Source organism: Prionailurus viverrinus, unplaced genomic scaffold (assembly GCF_022837055.1).
Source record: "Prionailurus viverrinus isolate Anna unplaced genomic scaffold, UM_Priviv_1.0 scaffold_35, whole genome shotgun sequence".
Lineage (NCBI taxonomy): Eukaryota > Metazoa > Chordata > Mammalia > Carnivora > Felidae > Prionailurus > Prionailurus viverrinus.
In genome coordinates this window covers 7,627,873-7,646,701 of record NW_025927605.1, presented here as the reverse complement: position 1 = coordinate 7,646,701, position 18,829 = coordinate 7,627,873, and positions in this window count along the sequence as shown.

Here is an 18,829-nt window from a genome sequence, read left to right as displayed (position 1 = left end):
CCAAGGGTATCGACAATGTGGCATTAATTTAAATACTCCTGTTATTAATTTATGATCCCGGTTACTACTATTGCTAAGGTTATCCATCTCAACACGATTTAATATGACCCACACTACCATGGCTGGGCCCTGGGTTATTAATAATTTCCATGGTCTTGATCATTTAAGCCTTACTCCAACAATTACACACGGCAATTGTTACTATTATTAGCGGCATTTCTATGATTAAGCCTGAGCGCAAGACCACAATGCAGTGCTGAGAACTCGCGGGGGGAGGGGCCGCAAAGTATGTAGATGGAAGAGCACTGAACTGAGAGTCAGGTAGGCCTGGCTGTACGCGCCTACGCACCCTACCCCATCCCCACCACGCACTCCCGGGTGTCTTAGGTGGGTTATGTCATCTCTCTCGGCCTCAGTTTCCTCACCTATCAAGTGGGATTTTTTTTTTTTTTTTTTTTTTTTTTTGTAAGTAGGCTTCATGCCAGTGCGGAACCCAATGCGGGACTTGAACTCAGGACCCTGAGATCAAGAACTGAGCTGAGCTCAAGAGTCGGATGCTTAACCGACTGAGCCACCCAGGCACCCCTCAAGTGGGAATTTTTTTAAAAGCTCCGTGGGGGGCGCCTGGGTGGTTCAGTCGGTTGAGCGGTTGAGCATCGGACTCGGGCTCAGGTCATGATCTCGCGGTACCTGAGTTCGAGCCCCGCCTTGGGCTCTGTGTTGACAGCTCAGAGCCTGGAGCCCGCTTCGGATTCTGTGTCTCCCTCTCTCTCTGCCCCTCCCCCACTCGCTCTCTCTCTCTCAAAAATAAACAAACGTTAAAAAAAATTTTTTTGGGGGGCGCCTGGGTGGCGCAGTCGGTTAAGCATCTGACTTCAGCCAGGTCACGATCTTGCGGTCCGTGAGTTCGAGCCCCGCGTCAGGCTCTGGGCTGATGGCTCAGAGCCTGGAGCCTGTTTCCGATTCTGTGTCTCCCTTTCTCTCTGCCCCTCCCCCGTTCATGCTCTGTCTCTCTCTGTCCCAAAAATAAATAAACGTTGAAAAAAAAATTTTTTTTTTAATACAAATAAAAAAATAAAAAGCTCCGTGGGTGAGGGGGCTGGGGTGGCTCAGTCAGTTAAGCATCTGACTCTTGATTTCGCCTCAGGTCATGATCGTGTGTGTGGCTCATGAGATCGAGCCCTGCATGGGGCTCTGAGCTGAAGGCACAGAGCCCGCTGGGGATGCTCTCTCTCCATCTCTCTCTGCTCCTGCCCTGCTCAGGTTCTCTCTCTCTCAAAATGAATAAACACTTTAAAAAGTCTGAAATGGGCTTGGTGAAGAATAAATGAGGTAATACAGTGTCCACCACAAGGAAAGACTTGATCTCATTTCACTCACTCGGCACATATTTATTGAGCACCTACTACGTGCCACACGCTTGTTGGAGGCCCTGGGGACGCAGCGGTGAATAGCAGCTGCCCTCGTGGAGGCTTCCAGGTTCTAGGTATTTGATGTGAAGTACTAGTCTATGAGGTGGCACCTTGACTCGACCATCCTGTAGATAGCGTGGCTGTGATCAGGACGTCCCTTCGCTGGGACCATGACCGTCACCGCAACTGTCACCATCACGGCCTCCTGTGCCAAAACCATCCCCGTACTATGACCACCATCCCCGTGACACCAGCCCCACTACCAGAACCAGCACAGCCATCGCGGCCACCGCGGCCACACCCACAATCACCCCCATCACTACCGTGACAGTGGGACAGTCGCCACCACCGTCACCATCATCGCCATGACTGCTGGGCCAACCGCCTTCCTGCTTCTGCGCCCCCACGCCCACCACACACTCTCCGAGGTTTCCCGGACCTGATAGTGACCTTGAGGCGAGAAGGTGAGGATATCAGTGCACTCCTACGTGGAGCTGGGAGTAGCATCGGGGGTCAAGCGGCATCTTCAGAAGTCAACATGTGTGGGCCCCCCCGCATGCACCTGGCCACCCCTCCGTCACCCGGCCCCCACCACCGGGAGGCAAGCACCTAATACACACCCCCTGTCCTCCCGTCCCGCGGGGACCCCTCACCTCAGGCCCCCTGAAAGACACCACTCACAGCTCCCTGTGCCCATCCCCAGCAGTCCCTGGGGAACCAGCCTGAAGCCCCAGCCAGACCATGAGAACTCGCATCTGTGGAGACGTCCTGTGGGCAGGGAGATCCACACATTACCTCCTCGAATCCTCACTGGGTCCCCCTGAAGGAGGTGCTGGGATTGACATTCTACAGATAAGAGATTGAGGCTCGAAGAGGGTAAGCCACTGGCCCAAGGAACCACCCCTGCCCCCACCCCAGGCAGGAAGCGGTGGGTAAGTGGCCAGTGTAATACACAAGGCCCCCACAGCCACACTTCTCCCTGTCACTCTTTCCCTCCATCCCTGCCCCTCCAGCCCTCACCCTGAGTTGGGGGGCTAGAACCTGCCATGTCAGAGAGACTGTCCTCTGTCCTTCCATGCTACCACTCAGGGGCCCCCTCCTGACACCCGTTCATGGAATCTGGGCTTGGGGGCCCAGGTGGGAGGAATGGAGGTAAGCCCAGGGACGATCTTTGTCATTTGCTCCAAGGCGTGATTTTCAAGCTCTCTCAGTGAGCGCTCACTTTTCCTGCTTTGGGGGAATCGCCTCCCCTACCCACGCCCCCACCATCACCACCCCCGGTTCCAAAATCCAGCCAGAGCAGGGATGAAGGGAGATGGGCAAGAAGACAACAATTTCTGCGGGGGAGGGGAGGGGAGAGGAGGTGCGGGGCCTCCCCCCCCACCCCCCAGCTGCAGCCCATCTGCCCTGGGCAGGCGGCCAGGCAAGGTAAGTGAAACCCGCTGCCCCCCATCAGGAGCTGGCTCAGTGGTGGCTTTGAAGCGTGATGCAGTGATCACCTCTGAGCTGACTCCCTCTGGGCTGCAAGGGGGACCCTGACCCACAAAGGGGGAGGGTGGGGGCCCTGGGACTGGTTTGGGTCAGTGCAGTTTGATTCTGGAGCAGCGTCAGTAAATGCGAGGGGGTGGGAGAAATTAGCCAGTTTCCGCGTCCAGTTGGGTTAACCGGAGTGTCAAAGCGGGCCAGTTCACAGCGCCCTCCCTCACCTCCTGCCCCAGCCTCAGAGGCCTCCACTCGTCCCCCCCCCCGCAAGGGCGCCGCCTGACCCACATTCATCAGCCGCCCCCTACCCCCCACCCCAAGCCCTTGCCTGGGTTCCGCTTCCTTCAGAATGGTCTTCTCTCTTCCTTTGACATAACAGCGAAATTGGTCAAGGCTTCTACCTTCCCATCTGGAGTCTTTTCCTTCAGAAACCACCCTCTCTCCTGTGCCCTGTTTCGCATCCATATCTCTCATCGAGGAATCACAGATCCGATCCATTCATCAGACATCATCCGCAGTAGGGACTTACTTCCCGCAGACTTTGGGACTGGGAGAAGGGGTGCCCCGAGAGGGCAAGGCTCTACCCGAGTGCTTGGTGGAGTGTTCCAGGCCTTGTGGTAAGGGCACGGGGGAGAGATTCAGGTACCCCAAGCCCCAGGGAGGCGGTCTTTTTTGCTAACTCCAGGGCCCAAGCCTCCCTGGCCTTTTGTTCGAGCCTCTGCCATCGTCTCTGCAGCACCCACTCCCCTGTGGGTGGCTATCCTCCAGAAAGTTCCTCCTTGCCAGCCCTCAAGGATCGCAGCGCTGTCCCGCAGTTCTGAAGGACTCAGTCGTTCGTCTCACTTTTTATCCTGCATCCAAAGACAGTCAAGACATTTTAATGAAAAACTAAGCAGGCTTACACCATGGCTGGAGCCGGGCAAAGCCAGCAGGTGGGAAGGTAAGAGGATGGGGCATCAGAAGACCCAGGTACCAGTCTACCATTATTTGCGGGTGCCCTGGGCCCAGTCCCCTCCCACATCCCCTCCCCTCAGCCTCAGTTTCCTCATCTGTAAAAATGGGTGTGAGATCCCAGTCTCCCACAGCTGCTGCAAGGAGTCAAAGCGGTGTTGAGTGAGGGTGCTCCGAAAGTCAAGGGGGCTTGTGAGATGTCAATTACTCTCGTTCTATTTGCTGCTGCTGCTGGTGGCTTCTGGCCTGCAGGCCGGGGACCGGATGAGGGGTGAGATGACATGTCAGCACTGGAGACCCAGGCTCCGGGGCCTTCCTGCTGCAGATAAGAGCCAGACCTGTGACAGGGCCTTGGGCTCCGCACAATTCCCACGGGAATCACTGGGGGGAGGAGCTATCCCAGGCTCGAGCTTATCTTCTCCCTGGCGCGTCTGGGAAGTAGGGTCAAGTGCAATTGTCTGGGTTGGTTCCTAGCAGGGGAGGGTAAAGGGGAGGAATGCACAGTCTGGCAAGTCTCTCAGTCAAAGGAAGACCCCCAAGAGGGCCCAGGAAGGGGGAGGAGCTGAAGCAGGAGTATCCCTTCCCTGTCCCACCCTTCCAAGGCTGGGGGGGCCCCTGAGACAAGGCTGAATGTGTAAGAACAGAGGGCCCCGGGCAGCCAGCTCTCCCTACACCCGCCTCCTCTCTGGGTCCTATCATATCCACTGGCCATGAGCGCCCCCTCCCTCAGAGGAAAGAGAAGAGACCACCCTGCCCTGGGGACAGCTCCTGCTGAGGCAGGAGACCGAGCCCTCGCCCTGGAAGTCCCCCTGCTCTAAAGAGAGAGAGAGACGTGGTCTCTAGGCTGCAATCTGCTGGCCCAAGGGGGCGGAGAGGTGGGTCTGGAACATGGAGAGGAACTTCAACGCCACTTTCCGCTCCTATGCTGGGCTGGACAGGGGTGCGGCGGGCAGGGGCAGCTCATGGCCTTAGGGATCTCCCAGTCTAAGGGGCTCCCAGTCAAACAGTGATTCACACCTGGAGCAGGAGCACAAGAGCGCTCTTAGTTCCACACTCTAGGCCAGGATTCGGATCTCAAGAGTGGAAGCCACCACCGCCCCCCCCCCCCAGGCCGTCTACAATTGGGGAAACCGAGGCCCCGAGAAGCGCACGATGTATTCCAAGCCGCTCAGTGGGTCCGTTGCAAAGAAGGGGATTACGAACCCGTTTCGGCAGTTTCAGCTGAAGGAGGCAGGAGGTGAGGGTTGTCCCCTCCGCTTGCCCCTACTTCCGTGACCTGAGACCACTCCCAGGGCCTCTCCAGACCTGTTTCCCCACCTGCCATGAGAGGAAAGTGGTCCTTCCCAGACCACCCCTGCTCCCCCTCTCTAGGGAGTCTGAAGCCAGGTTCCTGTCCAGCCCCAGCCTTGTCCAGCCCACGGTGCCCGGAGGAGGGGAGGCAGGTGCGGGAGGTGCAGGGGGGACGAGGAGGGGGATCTCCTGGAGGAGCCAGCAGGCGGAGGAAAGTGCTGAGTCGGCACTCAGAGCCTCAGCCACCTCCGCTCCTGTTCCATTATTCATCCGTGTAAGAGGCTCTCCCGCCTCCTTTCTGACCCAGGCCCAGTCTCCAGGAATGCCTTTGCCCACCCCCCAACGTCCCCCCTCAGCTGGAAACTCTTAAGCAAAAAGGTCGTCAAGATGATTAAATGCGAACAGATTTTCAGCTCTTTTTCCACTTTAATTAAAAATGGGCTCTCTGTTCAGAGGAAGCTGGAGACAGAACAGCAGCTCCCCGAAGGCCCCTGGGCTGAAAAAGTGAGGGAAAAACACTCAAGAGATGTCTGAAGGTTGGCCTGCGGTGGCCTGGGGTCAGGGGCCTGGTCTGCACAGCCACCACGCGCCCACAGGCCCTGCCAGCAGAGGAGAGAGGGGGCCTGGAGTCCCCTAGGCCCAGGAACAGAGCAGGGACACAGGCAGGTGGGTGAACAAGCAGGGGGGCTGAGCTCCTCATATCTAGGGTGGGGATGGGCTGGGAAGCAGAAGGGACTCCATTCCCACAAACCCTCACGATTGCCCCCGCCCTGGTCTGGGGTGGGAACATGCTTTCAAGAAGGGGTGGAGTCTGACCCAGAGAACACAGGATAGAAAATAAGAAATGGGTTAGGGGCACCTGGGTGGCTCAGTCAGTTGAGCGTCCGACTTCGGCTCAGGTCATGATCTCACAGTTCGTGGGTTCGAGCCCCACATCAGGCTTCATGCTGACTGCTTGCTCAGAGCCTGGAGCCTGCTGCTGCTTCTGTGTCTCCCTCTCTCTCTGCCCCTACCCCACTCGCATTCTGTCTCTGTCTCTCTCAAAAAGAAATAAACATGAAAAAAAAATTTTTTTTTAATAAAAAAATAAAGAGAGAGAGAGATGGGTTAGTAGCTTCCCAACAACCCAGAGGCAAACGCAGCAGGGGCCCAGCATACGGAAAAGAACAACGGGGTGCACGCGCGTGGGAGGGGAGCCTACAGTGGTGGGAAGGCTGGGAAGGCTTCGGGAAGGGGAGCCAGACCAGGACATGGTGCATTTTGTTAAGAAGATGGGGAGATAGAGAGCAGGGAGAAGCCAGCAGAAGAACTCAACCCTTCTCTCTCTCTCCCTCCCTCCTATCAGGGATCAGGAGCTGGAGAGAAGGGAAGGAGTGGCAGAGGAAGGGATTTGGTAGAGACACCTGAGAACATCCGCAGGGGAGGAGGAAGGCGGGTGGGGGTGGGGGGGGAGCTGGCACAGGCTTCGGGAACAACAGGAGCCCACAGCAATCGGTCACCGATCCCATTTCCGGTCTGGCCCCAGCCCCTGGCAAGCCCTGGAGCAGAGCTCCCCTCCGAGAGGACGGTTGCATTGAAGTTCCTCTCGTGTTCCAGACCGCCTCTGCGCTAAAGAGGCCAGGCTGCCGAAGTAGCCGCCAGGCCCGGGGAGGAAGGCCTCCCACCGCTTCCGGTACCTGTGCTGGGTGGTCCCACCTGCCCTCCACTCAGGGGACAGCCCTTGGTCCTCATCCCGGGGAAGAAAAGCGCTCTCTTCCTGGTGAACCCCCTGGGTGTCTGGGGGCAGCCCGGAACCCAACCCTCTGTTCAGCTCTGGTGAGAGGGTCCCAGCTGGGCGCTTCAGAGTCGCCCCCCCCCACCCCGTCTTTTGGCTCCAGCCCCCTGCCACCACTGAGGATGGCACCTGATGAGGTCAGGGGAGCAGGCGCAGTGAGAACCACCAACTCGACGAAGGTACCCCGGGGAGGTCCCATGCACGATGAACCATGCCCAAGGAAAGGACCTTCCCAGGGCAGGGAGGGGAGGACATTCTGAACAGGAGGTATAGGGGGGTGACAGGGAGTGATCAGCGTGGGGGTTGTGCGAGGGATGGGGGAGCAAATGGGCCCAGATGGAGCTGGCCACACCGGTGGGGGGCACTCAGAAGTCCCATTTCCATTGTTAGTGATAGACCACCCTTCCTTGTTGAAATGCCCATCCTGCTCCTGGCGGGGGGGGCAGGGGCAGTTGGCAGGATCATAGTCCAAACCTCCTGCTTCTCCAAAAATCTTCCTAATCCACCCTTTCTCTCCTTCCAAACCAGGCGGCTGGAGAATGGCTGTCTCTGTTTCGCCCTTGTCCCCCGGCTTCTCCCTCCCTGCCCGTTTTGGTAGAATGGGCGTCTTTGCCCAGCTCTTGGGCGCAGCCCTCCCCGCCCTCTCAGTTCCACGGGCTACCCTGCCGAATGCCACCCAGACCCTCAGCCTGGCACCTGCTCCTCCAGGAAGGACACGTGGCCGGGAGAGGATGGGGGGGCGGTGCTGGCCTGATGCCAGGTGGACAGGACGCCTGGCTCCCCAACAGCCTGAGTCCCCCACTTCTCAGAGAGAGCTATTCACCCAAGCAGCCCCCCAGCTTTGGGCTTTGTCTCCTTCCTTCTACTTTTAGAAAACCCAGGGACTCCACGGCGGGGAGTAGCCTATTTAGACAGAGCCCAAATGGAGCAGCGTGGGGAGGGGAGCAGACGGGGAGGGAAGTGTGTCTCTGTTGGCGGGCCCCGCTTTGCCCGGAAGTCGTTTTTCCTCCCCGGTGTTAATTATCAAAATTAACCGAACACTATAAATAACCCAACTCAGAGACTTGAAGAGCCTCGCTTCTAATTAATTCATTTCCAATCAAGACACTTCTAGGCCCCCCTACCCTAGAATCCGAGGCATGGGAATCTCATTGTGCAGCCTTTTCAAATAACGAACCCAACCGTCCCCTCGCTCCTGAGACGCGAAAGCTCAAAGAGAAAAGAGAGGAGGAAAAACACTCTGCTTTCTTGGAAGGGGGTAGCCTATAAATAACCCCATATTGGTGCATTTGATGGACGACGTTCGCGTCTCGATTGGCTTTTGTTGGGATGAGGAGACGCAGACGGTGGGGGCCGGGTGATGGAGGCTTCCAACCTGCTGCCTCCTTTACTGGGCAATAAATTTAAAGCAAGACCGTGAGCACCATCCAAGGCCTCCGTGTTGGCTAGGGCCGGGGAGACTGATCGATAGAGGAGGAGGGGTGGGGAAGGGGGGAGAGAGAGAGAGAAAGAGAGAAAATGCAAGTCTAGGGAAAGTGTCAGGGAGGAGAAGGTGGGGGCGGGGCGGGGTGGGGGGAGAGGCATTTTCATCCCCACTTTGCAAGAGACCCTCGCCGGAGACCCACCGACCTGCTCCAGCCTCGTGTCCAGCTGCCTCCTGTCAAGATCCTCTGCGCCTCTTCTCCCTGGGTGTCGGTGACCTTTGTGGTCTGTGTGCCCCACCCAGGTCCCCCAGCAGCCCCCAGCAGCCTGGCTCCCTGCTGTAGGGGAAGGGGCAGGCTGCGCATGACCTTCCAGGACCAAATGCCCCGCTGGACAGGGTGGGGGGGGGCGGGAAGGGGGGGGTAGGGGACAGAACTGAGTCAGAGGAGGAGGGACTCAGGGAAGGGGAAAGAGGCACTAAGTCAGTGAAGAGACAAGAGGAAGGAGTAAAAAGCAGGACTGAGAGACAGACAGACAGAGAGAGGGCCAGAGGTGGAAGCAGAGGGGGGCTGAGGCCTGGGAGGCCAGGGCTGGGAGCAATGGATTTCGCTCCTCTTGAGCTCCGGCTTCCCTCCCCACAAAATGGCCTTAAGGTCAGCCCTTTCCTCCCCGCAAGGTGGTTGTGAAGATTGAACGAGAGTAAATATGCATGAAACTCAGGGCACCTGGGTGGCTCCGTCGGTTGGGCGCCGGGCTTCGGCTCAGGTCATGATCTCATGGTTCGTGAGTTCAAGCCCCGCGTCGGGCTCTGCGCTGATAGCTCGGAAGGAGCCTGGAACCTGCTTCCGATTCTGTGTCTCCCCCTCTCTCTCTGCCCCTCCCCCCCCGCCTCTCCCCTGCTCGTGCTCTGTCCCTCTCTCTCTCAAAAATAAATAAACGTTAAGGGGCGCCTGGGTGGCGCAGTCGGTGAAGCGTCCGACTTCAGCCAGGTCACGATCTCGCGGTCCGGGAGTTCGAGCCCCGCGTCGGGCTCTGGGCTGATGGCTCAGAGCCTGGAGCCTGTTTCCGATTCTGTGTCTCCCTCTCTCTCTCTCTCTCTGCCCCTCCCCCGTTCATGCTCTGTCTCGCTCTGTCCCCCCAAAATAAATAAATAAATAAACGTTGAAAAAATAAATAAATAAACGTTAAAAAAAATTTAATATGCACGGAACTCTCACCCAGGGGCCTGGCGAGAAAGGAGTGCTCACCTCGAGATGGCTGCTGTTACTACCCTCATTAGGCTATGTCATTACTCCTAATGGTACGAGGAGAGAGGGGTCCTGCAGTAGGGCTGATGTCCCCTTCCTTGCCTCACCCCTGGTTGTGAGCGCCCCCTCCCCCCCGCCGTGGACGCATAGTCTTCTCCCCCTTCCCCCCCCCCCCCCCCCCCCAGTGGAGCTTTGGCCCAGCCACCAGACTGGGGTCTAGAGAGCAGGGCTGTGGCCGGCCCCCGAGGCCAGGGGCTTTGCTGGACTGTGTCTCTTCCCTCAGACTGGGAATGCCTCTGGGGGGGGGGGGGGGCAGCCCGGGCTTTCTTCTCCCTCCAAGTGCCCTGCCCTGGTCCTTCCCGGCCAGAGGGCTCCACGTGTGGGGCAGGTGGTTGACCGAGTGGCCTGGGGAAACCACGGAACCCCAGGCCCTAGGGGGGTTGCCTTTGGCCGGCCTCTTTCCCCACCGCCGTGGCCTCCCCCGTCGGATGCGGCTGCTCTCCCCACCTGGTCCTACTCCTCCAGCTTCGACCCCCTCCACTCCAGCTGAGATTAAGGGAGGGACCAGGTGGGGAGAGTGGCCCCTTTCCCACCTACATCCTGTCCCCGGGCCTCTCCTTTCCGCAGGCTGGGGAGGGGGCTGGTGGGAGCCAGCCCCCGGGCAATCTGATCTCCATTAGACCCTTCTCTGGTTCTCATTACTGCAGCCCCGGAGGCTTCGGAAACGTGTAATTTCCCGGCGGCTTTTCTCTCCTGCCTCTGCCTTTTGAGGTCCCTCTACCACCCCAGTCTTTTTTTTTTTTTAATGTTTATTTATGACAGAGAGAGAGAGAGAGAGAGCGAGCATGAGCAGGGGAGGGGCAGAGAGAGACACACACACAGAATCCGAAGCAGGCTCCAGGCTCTGAGCGGTCGGCGCAGAGCCCGACGCGGGGCTCGAACTCACAGACGGCGAGATCATGACCTGAGCCGAAGTCGGACGCTCAACCAACTGAGCCACCCAGGTGCCCCATACCACCCCAGTCTTCTCTGGAGACCTCTCCTCTAGTGGACAGGCATTGGGAGCACAGAGTCACCGAAGCACTGTGGGGAGGGGGTTACGATGTGACCTTCAATCTCAGCCCAGCTCCGGACCCTCAAGGAGCAGAATGTGCCTTTCTTCCTAAATAAAAAATAACTCTGGAGGAGTGGGGGGGGGGGGGGGGGGTGCGCCTGGGTGGCTCGGTCTGTTAAGCGTCTCACTCTTGGTTTTGGCTCGGGTTACGTTCTCATGTAGGTGGGTTCGAGCCCCACATGGGGCTCCGCGCTGACAGGGCAGGGCCCGCTTGCGCTCCCTCTCTGCCCCTCCCCTGCTCGCTCGCTCTCAAAGTAAATAAACAAACTTAAAAACATTAAAATAAAATAATAAGAAATCAATTTCAAAAATAACCCTGGGGTGCCTGGATGGCTCAGTCGGTTGAGCGTCTGACTTTCGGTTTCAGCTCAGGCCATGATCTCACGGTTCGTGGGTTCGAGCCCCGGGGCCAGCTGCACACTGCTCTCGCAGAGCCTGCTTGGGACTCTCCGTCCCTCTCTCTCTCTCTCTGCCCCTCCCCCACTCGTGTGCATTCTCTGTCTCTCTCAAAATAAATAAATAAACTTAAAAAAAAAAAAAAAACTCCCGGGGCGCCTGGGGGGCGGAGTCGGTTAAGCGTCCGACGTCAGCCAGGTCACGATCTCGCGGTCCGTGAGTTCGAGCCCCGCGTCGTCGGGCTCTGGGCTGATGGCTCAGAGCCTGGAGCCTGTTTCCGATTCTGTGTCTCCCTCTCTCTCTGCCCCTCCCCCGTTCATGCTCTGTCTCTCTCTGTCCCACAAATAAATAAACGTTGAAAAAAAAAAAAAAAAACTCCCTTCTCACCCCTTCCTTCTGCTTGGGCCCCCTGTCCTTCCCTCCCCCTCTTGCAGGATACACCCCAGAGTCCCGGGCAGGGTGAAGGGGTTGCTGCAGCCTAGGCCCTGTGCCTGGCACTGAGGGAGGCAGGCAGGAATACGTAAGCGGCACGAATGGTCAAGCTAACAAATGAACCCACACGGGGCAGCGGGGGAGGGGAAAGAACTCAGCCAAAGACAAAACCTGACGCCAATGACGTTCAGTTCATCACCCCTGGTGATGACCCAGTTTCTCCAGCCTCCTCACCCCACCATGTCCCCCTCCGGAACTATCTCCCTCTCTCCTACTCGTCAGCACAGGAAATCACCTCTTCTGGGAAGCCCTCCCTTTTATTCCAGCCTGAGTGACCCCCGCGTGGACCCCAGGCACCCTGCTTCCCTCCCGGCCACCAGCACAATGTGCCGCGGAGGGGGGGTTGGGGATTGCCTTCTCCCTCCATCTGGGCGCTGAGCCCCTTGGGGACGGCGGTGATTGTGTCTGTTACCCATCTGGTGTCCTCCTGGCCTGGGTGACAAGTATGCGATCACCGCCGATGAACGAATGCACACACAAAGGAATGAATGAAGGAGCAGATGTACTGACCGCCTAAACACCAGCTAGCAGAGGGGCGGGGAGGTCAAAGACACGCCCCTCTATGAACTGCAAGCGACTGTCAAACGCCGTGATTGGCAAGCAAGGGGCGGCCCAGGGAGAGGAGTAAGTGGGAAAAAGCAGAACTGCGACTCACGCGACCCAACATGCCACGCGCCCAAGGGCCAGAAGGGAGCAATTGTATTGTGTGTTTTTTTCCTTTTTTAAGAATCCTTTCATGTCAGATTCTCGTGTTTACAACTCACAGATGGCTGTTTAAGGACTTTCCGATGCCGTCAGGGACAGGGAGAGACCCCCCAGATGAACAGGAGAGATTGTGGGCAGGGGGTTCCCCGTCATTCCCCGTCTTGTGTCTCTGGCTCCTCACTGTTCCCACCTGCTCGTCCAGGACTGGGTGGTGGCCTGGCCTAGCCCATATCTGCTGGAGGAGGAGGAGAGCACCCTGCTTGCAGGGGAGGGTGGCCACAGAGCCTAAACAGCCCTGATTAAGTGTCTCAACAGACAGGCCTGGGCAGTGCCCAGATGGAGTGTGGCGGACATCATGCCTGCCCTCTGGGGCTTCCAGAATGTTCCAAACACACAGATGGGAACAGACATGGATGGGCAGCCAGGAACAAAAATAAAAGAGAATGTTAAAGCAGGCTCTGTGCGTATACACACACATATAAGGTGACCCTCTCTCTTCTCACTGCTTGGTGAACTCCTATTCACCCTTCAAGGCCCAATTCATTTATCCAGTCATTCATGTATTCATTCGTCACGGACACCTGTTGCCTAGCACCACTTTGCTCTTTTTAGCTTATGGGAAACCTCCTCTCCCCAACTCTCTTGTAGGGAGAGGGTTACTTTTGTTCTGCTTTTACCCCCCTGGCCACTCTGGGAGGGGTCCTATGACCCAAACCTGGTAAATTAGTGTATACAACGCCCCTGTCATGCGATTGGCTCAAGGATGAGCATATCACCGAATCCACCCGGTGACAGTCAGTCCTGGGCTTCCTCTGGGACTACGGGCAAAGAAGTGCTTTCTTTGCGCTGGGGATGCTGACCTAGACTATTATAAGCCTTCTTACCATCCCTTGGGGAGACCCTGACTAAGAACAAAAGCCTGACTGAGATGGTCCGAGAGAAGCTCACGCAAGAAGAAGACAGAGGCAAGAGGTGCTCAGTGACAACAGGTAGCACCTGTGCCTGGCTTTGCCGGACTTTGCCTCCTCCGGGAAATTTCCATGATGTTGAACAATATTCTCTCTCCTTTTTTTGTTTCCCTTAAAAAGTTTGCGATGACTTTCTGTCATTTACAACCCAAGAGCTCCTGACTAGCGCATCATTAATTTGTCACTGCGCTCCTGCTCTGTGCCAGGAGCTGGGTGGTAGAATCCAAGGGGGGGGGGGGGACTGAGGCACAGCCCCCTGCCTTCAAGGGGCTCAGAGTCACCTGAGATCTTCCAAATGCTGCCCCTCTGTGCTATGGCCAGCTTCCACAGACAGTGAGTCCCCTCCTCCCCTCTGCTCCTGGAGGTAGGCTCACATTCCGTGGCCACCTATTACATACGGGGCTCTGTGGTTCTTCCTACCGTCCTAATGTCCTGGGCTATGTCTACATCTGTCCCTACCTCTGCCTCTTAAACCGTGAGCTCTTTGACGATGGGCGCCATGCTGGTGAATCTCCAGTACCTAGGGCAGCGCCCGACACCTGCTTCTTGCTTGCATTCGTTTTGAATGAATAAGCGAGTGCTTATCTCTCCGGTGTTTACGAGCGTTGAGGCAGCAGGCAGCCAAGGAAAGGTACAACAGGTTGTAGAGCAGAGGGGCCTGGGGAGTCCTAGATCCAGAAAAGCCAGCCCACTGCCCCGCTCAGTCCCATGAGCCTTCCTGCAGAAGCATTCCACACAGTCGAACCACAGGCATCCGTGTCTCTGCACGAATGCCGGAAACTCTGCCCTGCCGCAAGCCCCGCCCATGGTGTCCCCCCCACCCCCCACCCCCCGGCCACTACCTGGACCTGTGCGAGGTGTCACTGCAGCCTGTCCCTCTGAGGCTCATTGGCCCATCTTGCACACAGCTCTCTCTCACCAACATGGCACCGGGGCCGCCCGGAGTGATGAGGACTGCCTCACTCCGCCCCCAGACACCGTCCCTCCTTCCTTCTCCTCCTTGCATCCCTCTCCTCTGTTCTTCTCTACCCCTTCCCTTCCCATCCCATCTCTCCATCGTCCGTCGTTCCTTTCCCTGCTCCTCATCTGTTTCTCCAGCCCTCCTGCCTTCCCACTGGGCCAGTCTTCCCTGACCATGTCTGCAGCTGGGTAAATTTCTGTAAACAATTCAGTTCGTAATAGATTCAATTGTATTACATCCTTATTAGAAGCTTATAGCATTTGGGAAGAGGGACTCGGGCGGCTAAGAGGCTGATATCCTCCCTGACTGCTTGAGTGCCTGGGAGTGGAGTGCTCCCATTTTCAAATTAACTTGGGCTTCACATATTTCATTATCTCCCCACATTTCACATTTGCCCCTGTCGAATCATCCGGAGCGTCTCTCTTTCCTTCCTCTCTGCTTGAGAGAGTTCCCCCCCCCCCCCCCGCCACCTTTGTCCAGTCCCAGAAGATAGTCCCTGAGATCAGGAAAGATGTAGGCTATACAGCAAAAAGGACTTCCGGGTGGGTAGGGCATGAAAAGACTCCTTAGAAAGAAGGAGAGGAGCGGAGGAAGGTGAGAGAGACTCCGTCAGTGAAAAACTGTGGTCGTGGGTGGGAGAGGAGGAGGCCAGCCCCCTCAGCCCAAAACCCGGGGCCCTGGGACCCACGGAGCAGCTGACATGGGTCTCCAATCCCAGACCCGGACGGGGAGTGGGAGAAAACAGCTGCACACATCTGGAAGATGCTTGCCCAGCTCCCTCCATTAGCCCAGGCACCAGCCGGCTGCGTTTGATGTTTGATCTTGCCTTCAGTGCAGGGAAGAAGCCAATGAGATGGCAGAGACCGCTCATGGAGCCACCCCCTGCCACCAGCTTGGCTCCCCTCCCCAGATCCCCTGACAGCCCAAACCAACTTCCAAGGCATAAATGAAATGCCAGAAAACCAAACCCTGACCCCACCCCCACAGCAGTGGAGCCAAAGCCGATTCCCCATGAGTGGGGGGTGGGGTGCTGGAGCCTCTTAGCCACCCGCACCCCTCCCCATGCCTTTCTTGTCTGTCCCAGGCCCTAGGAGAGAGGCTCAGCGCCAGACCACAGTCATGCCTCATTTTGGTTCTTTTTGCAGAGGGCAGGTAATTGATCAAGATTTTGGAGGGCGGGGGAGGCAGGGAGTGAATGCTAAAGACTCATCTGGAAGAGGAAGTGTCTGTGGAGAGCTAGGAAGGGCAGCAAACTGCTATTAAGTAGGACTGGAACAGAGAGCAGGGAATGCAAAGCTAACGTGCATTTATTGAGCACCTGCTGCATGCATATATACCAAGGTGAATGAGATGGTCCACTGGGGGAGGCAGACATACAAGCAGACATACGCACGGTGACAAGGACAGTAAAGGCACCCACGAACGCCGTGGATGGAAGGCATCAATCCCACCAGGGAGAGGAGCAGAGGGCTTCATGGAGGCGGAAACACTTGAGCTGGGCTGCGAAGGGTGACTAGGAGCAAGCCGGGCAGAGAGAAAGGGGGAAGAGCCTTCCAGAACCTTCCAGGCAACAGAGCAACACAAGCACAGATTTGGGGGTGGGGGTGGGGGTGGGGGGGACCAATGTAACCCCTGGACGGTAGCAAAGGCTGTGATAACATGCGCAGGGTGGGGTGGGCAGAGGAGGTGTTGGAAAAGCTCATACTTACCATCCCTTCGCGTTTACACAGCACTTTATAATCTGCAGGGTGCTCTCCAAAGTCACAATCTCATCAAACCTTCACCCCAAGCAGGGGGGGCAGGGGGGCAAGATGTCCAGTATACGAAAGGGGAACCGGAAGCTCGGAGAAGTCAAGCGATTGACCCCGAGTTCATCTGCTGCTAGGGGTCAGATTAACCGACTGCGTCTGAACTGAGTAAGCCCAGTGAGGAGTCCCTGGCTCCTGAGGGACACCAGACACTTTGGGCTTCACCCAGGAGAGTGGTTAGGGTCGGCTTCAGAGAGGGAAGGAGCCGGGTTCCCAGCTCTCTGGCACCCCCCACCCCCCCCCCCACCTCAGAGGAGTGAGAAGTAAGCAGATTAACACGTAGCGTGTCCCCCCGGCACGTGTGTTCACGATGGAGAACATGCGAACAGTAGAAACAACTTTTGAGAAGATACTTATTGAACCACTGCTATGGGCTGTATAAGAAGCTTCTACACAGCTTAGAGTTTTCCAGAGTTGCTGGGTCCTGAGGACTCTCTGGGGGTGACCCAGATCCGCTAGGGGGACAAAATGTTTTTAACAAGGGTCCCAGAGGCGCCTGGGTGGCTCAGTCGATTAGGGTCCGACTTCGGCTCGGGTCACGATCTCGCGGTTCGCGGGTTCGAGCCCCACGTCAGGCTCTGTGCTGATGGCTCAGAGCCTGGAGCCTGCTTCGGATTCTGTCTCCCTCTCTCTCTGCCCTCCCCTGCTCACGCTCTGTCTCTCTCTGTCTCTCAATAATAAATAAACGTTAAAAAAAATTTTTTTTTAAATAACAAGGGTCCCAGCTGACTGTTAAGCTCACGCAAGTTCGGGAAACACTAACAGGGGACAAAAGCCAAAAGAAGGCCGGTTCTAACGCTGGGAGATCCACGCCTCCCAGTGGCAAGACTGGGAGAGGGGCACCCAAGCCTCACAGATGAGGAAGGCAGCTGCTGGGGCGGCCCAAACCAGAAGGAAAAGGGACTGTTAGGCTACGTTAGTTATCTATTGCTGCGTCACAAAGTACCCCACAACTTAGAGGCCTAAAACAAGTCCAGCCACGTATTATTTCGCATCGTTTCTGCGGGTCAGGAAGTTGGGAGACGTTTAGCTGGGTAGTTCTGGCTCAAGGTCTCTTGAAAGGTCCCAGTCAGATGTCCTCTGGTAGCGGCAGTCATCCCAAGGCGTGACTGGCACTGAAGGACCCGCTTCCAAGATGGCTCGCTCACCTGACGCCGGCTGTTGGCTGGAGGCCTCAGCCGCTCGACCCCTGGGCCTCTCCTTTGGGCTGCTTGAGTGTTCTCCCAACATGGCAGCGAATGTCCTGCCCCCCACCCCCCCAACTAAGTGATCTAGGAGAGAATAAGGAGGAAGTTACATGAAGTCACACTCTGCCATTTCTAGGATATTCCATTGGTTACACCCCTCGCCCCCCCCCCCCCCCCCCGCCCCCAGCAACTTTCTACCACCCTCAAGCTCCTGGAGAAGAAACCACGGACCGGGGAAACCTAAATCTCCATGCCCCCAGCTGGGTGGAGGGGAGGGGTGACAGTCAGGCCTCCCAGGCCTGTGAAATAAATATTATCACATGTTTGCCTCAGCAGAAATAAAGCTTCCAGCCGGGTGGGGGAAGGAGAGGGCTCGCTTCATCTAAACATGCTTCTGCCCTGATGGGCTGTGTTTTCCATTTAAAACCACACTTAGGATGGCTGGAGAAAATACGCGTGATCCTGGTGCGTTTTTCGGAAATTCAACCTGTTGGGTTTCTTGCCCCTTTCCTGGTGCCCCCCGAGAGTGGGCTTATCCTACGCTCCACAGCCTTAGGGGCTCACTCGCAGGGTGGTCTCAGACCCCTGACTCACCCTCTCTGAGCCCCCCCGGGAGCCGGGGCGGGTGCCAAGTCCCTCCTGATGTTGGGGCAACATCAGCCTTCATGTCTTGATATCTGTAGACGTTGGGCAAGAGCTGTCTGAGATCGGGGACACCTCTCATTTCAAAAGGACCCGAGGGCAGGGGTTGTGCCTATGGATCCCACAGCAAAGGGACAGGGACTGGGCGTCCCAATAAGTGGAAGCCCCCAGTACGGGGCCGCGCCTCCTTCCTCCACTCCAGCTGACGGTGGTGAGGGAGAGAAGGTCACTGGCTGGCAGCTAGAGCAAGATGGGGGGTGATTTAGGGTCCTTCTGCTGCTTTCCTCCATAAGCCCTCTGCCTGGTTTCCTCTCCTGCTTAGCAGGGCGGGCCTGGAGAGGAGGGGGGTCAGTGAAGAAATGCAGCAAGGTAGGGCAGAGAGTGGCCACGGTGACAGGTCTCAGAACGGTAGGACAGTCTCCACCCCGCTCCCCTCTGTGACTACTCCCCACCCCCTCGTCAAGCGCATCGACCTCCCTCTCCCAAACCGCAGTCACACGGACTTCACAAAAGGCAAACTCACTGCGCAAATGGAGAAACTGAGGCTCAGAGAAGGAACAACACTTGCCTCGGGGTGCCACTGAGTCAGCTACAGGGGCAAGGAGCCCTCCCTAGGTGCCAGCACTAGGCAGAGGCAGCAGTGGCCCTCATCGGGGTTAACAGTCACCACACTCCTTCAGGAAGGAGGAGAGAGGGAGGAGGAAGGGAAGAGGGAGCACAGAAATCTCAGGGGCTTCCCTTGTCAGGGAGGGGTCCCCAGCGGGGTCTGTGGTGGAAGCCTGAAGAAGGTGGAGCCCCCAGAGGAAGGGGGAGGCAGGAGCAGCAGGAGGAAACTGGCGCCCTGGCTTTAGACAGGTAGAGTGAACACTCCAGGCCTCAGTTTTTCCATCTGGAAAATGGGGCTGTGCTTTTCCGGTCTGGCCCCACTGCTAATTGTAAATCAGACCTTTTCCCCGTGGACACCGGCTTCTAGGCACT